A 3,690-nucleotide genomic window follows, 5' to 3' on the forward strand; every position below is an offset into this window, starting at 1 on the left:
GACTCTGACAGCAGCTTGGTAATGGGACCACTTAGGTTTACTCATGAACCTACTAACCAATCCAACTGCATAGCATATATCAGGCCTGGTATTACACAAATACCTTAGAGAACCAACCAGCTGTTTGAATACCGTAGCATCAACATCTTCCCCTTCAGAATCAGAGTCCAACTTCTGATTCACTTCTGACGGTGTAACAGCAGCTTTGCAATTCTCCAACTTGAATTTCTTCAGAAGTTCTAACTCATACTTCAACTGATGCAGAATGATACCATCTTCTGAGTACAGAATCTCCATCCCTAGAAAATATGACATTTTCCCAAGGTCTGTAATCTCAAACTCATTCATCAGCACCTTCTTGAACTTCATCAAATCTTCTGTACAACTCCCCGTAAGCAATATGTCATCAACATACAGACACAGCAGAATCATATTGCTTCCAGAATGTTGCACATAAACTCCATATTCCATCTCACACTTCTGAAACCCTTGCTTCTTGAAAAATGAATCAATCTTCAAATTCCAAGCTCTGGGCGCTTGCTTCAATCCATACAGAGCTTTGTGTAATTTGTACACCATCCCTTCCTTATTCCTTTTTACAAAGCCAGGGGGTTGTGACACATATACCTCCTCTTGTAATGGACCGTTCAGAAATGCGGACTTTACATCCAGATGCATCAAGGACCATCCTTTGTTCGCAGCTAACGCAATCACCAGCCTGATTGTTTCATGTCTAGCTACAGGAGCAAACACCTCAAAGTAATCTAGTCCTGGTTTCTGAAGAAAACCTCTAGCCACTAGCCTCGCTTTGTGTTTACCAACTGATCCATCTGGCTTCAGCTTTACCTTGAAAACCCATCTGACGCTGATGGCTTTCTTCTTCTTTGGAAGTTCTGTCAGCTTCCAAGTCTTGTTTCTTTCTATAGCCTCAAGTTCTTCTTTCATGGCATTTAGCCAGACCTTCTTCTTGAGCGCTTCTTCTATATTCACTGGTTCAGAATCTACTAACATAGCACACTGAATGACCTCTCCTTCTGAGTCAACTTCTGTGTCTTGCAACATGTCAAAATCTGCAAACCTTCTTGGTATAGTTCTGACTCTTTGTGGTCGCTGAGCTACTTCAGAGTCAGCTACTCCTGAGTCACCACCTCCATGATCATCTCCAGAAGCTTGTCCTCCAGACCCTATGTCTTCAGAGTTTTCCCTTCCAGAATCATGACTACCACCAGAATCTGGATCATCATCAGAATCTGGATCAGAATCAGATTCTCCTTCTGACTCATCTTCAGAAGATGCTTCATCTTCTGACTCGTCTTCAGAAGATTCATCTTCTGACTCTAACTTTTCTTCAAAAGTTATCTCTATATCAGAAGTTGGTTGAGACTCTTTCCAATCCCAAACTTCTGATTCCTTCACAATGACGTCTCTGCTGACTTCAACTTTGTTAGTCTCTGGACAATAGAGCTTATATGCACCTGTACTGTGGTACCCCACCAATAACATCACTTTGCTTCTATCATCCAGCTTCTTCCTTCTAGCTTCTGGAACGTGTTTGTAGCACACAGAGCCAAAAACCTTCAGATGACTAACACTTTGCTTCTCTTTAGTCCACTTCTCTAAAGGAACAATTTCCTTCAGCCTCTTCGTTGGACACCTGTTGAGCACATATGCTGCAGTAGCAACAGCTTCTCCCCATAGATTATGAGGAAGCTTCTTCTCTTTAAGCATACTTCTCGTCATATCAAGCAAAGTACGGTTTCTACGTTCAGCAAGACCATTGTGTTGAGGAGTATAAGGAGCAGTAACTTCATGCTCAATTCCATTATCATCACAGAACTTCTGGAATTCTGTAGAGTTATACTCGCCTCCACCATCCGTTCTGAGAATCTTTATCTTCTGACCACTCTGCTTCTCAGCCTTCACCTTGAACTTCTGGAATTCTGTAAACACCTCATTCTTAAACTTAATGAGAGTTACCCACGTCATTCTTGTGAACTCATCCACAAAAGACACAAAATACCTATTTCCTCCAAGTGAAGGTTCTGGAAATGGTCCACACACATCAGAGTGCACTACTCCCAGAGCATGCTTTGCTCTTGGAGCAACTTCTGATACAAATGGCAATCTGGGTTGTTTGCCTTTCATGCATACCTCACATGACTTCTCAGGCTTCACAATCTTTGGAATGCCATGTACAAGCTTCTTAGAACTTAGATGCCCCAGGCTTCTATAGTTCAAGTGCCCCAACCTCTTGTGCCACAGCTTACTATCACCTTCTGAGCCTTCAGCACTCAGACACTCTATTTCAGCTGTTTCTACATTCACCTTGAATGTTCTGTTGCTTCCTTGTTCAGATTGCATAATCAACTTCTGATTGGAATCATACAACTTCAAGAGGTTATTCTTCATAACAACTGAGAAACCTTTCTCAATGAGCTGACCCACACTCATCAGATTGCTTCTGATTCCAGGAACATGCCAAACATCCTTGATCAGAACAGTCTTTCCATTCTTCACCTTGACTTTGACATTTCCCATACCTTCTGCATATAGGTACTTATCATCAGCACATCTGATCTTTGTCCTCCTTTCAGAGTCAAAGTCTATCAGCCATTGTTTGTTTCCAGTCAAGTGATTTGAACATCCAGTGTCCATATACCACCATTCTGACGAACATCTTTTGTCCGACTCTGAGGCCATCAATAGCACAGGTTCATCATCTGATCCTCCTCTGGCTATATTTGCTTCTTCTGATCTCCTTCCTTTGTTTGCCAAACAGTCTCTAGCAAAATGGCCAAACTGTTTGCAACAGTAACATTGAACTTTCTTCTTATCCTTTCCCTTCTGATATCTCTTCTCATCAGAAGTTGAGGCTTCCTTCTGGAATCTATCACCACGTCTATGCTTCTGGTCCTTCTTGACAAAAGAAGCCTTCAGAGCTTGCTCAACTTCTCTCTCAGAAGTTCTCTCAGTCAGACGCAACTCTTGTGCTTCTAAACTGCTTTGCAACTCTTCTATTCTCATGGTTTCCAGATCTTTAGAATGTTCAATGGATACAACAATATAATCAAATTGAGGAGTAAGTGACCTCAATATCTTCTCTATGATTACTTGTTCAGAAAGAGTTTCTCCACAAGCCTTCATCTCATTAGTGATCACAATCACTCTAGAGATATACTCAGAGACTTTCTCATTGTTCTTCATGTTGAGATTTTCATATTGCTTTCTCAGGGATTGAAGCTTCACCTTCTTTACTGATACGTCACCACCGTAACACCTGACCAGTATATCCCACGCCTCCTTTGACGTCATAGAATCAGCAATCTTCTCAAACACATTCACATCCACACACTGATGGATGAAGAACAACGCCTTTTGGTCTCTCTTCTTCGTCTCTCTCTGCGCTTCTCTTTGTTCTTCCGTTGCATCCGCTGCAACCGGAATATATCCTCCAGTGACAAGATCTAGAACATCTTGAGCACCAAATAATACACGCATTTGAATCATCCATCTATTCCAGTTTTTACCATCAAGAACTGGAAGTTTGGTATTCAAGTTGCTTCCACTCATCTTTAAACTTGTGCAGACAAAAACAGATTTCACTCACACTCACACAGTGTTTCCCAACCCACAAACAATCAAGAAAAAATGTGATTCAACACAACTTTGTTTCCCAGAAACAAAATCAAT

This window comes from Vicia villosa, linkage group LG4 (assembly GCF_029867415.1).
Source record: "Vicia villosa cultivar HV-30 ecotype Madison, WI linkage group LG4, Vvil1.0, whole genome shotgun sequence".
In the NCBI taxonomy this organism is placed as follows: domain Eukaryota; kingdom Viridiplantae; phylum Streptophyta; class Magnoliopsida; order Fabales; family Fabaceae; genus Vicia; species Vicia villosa.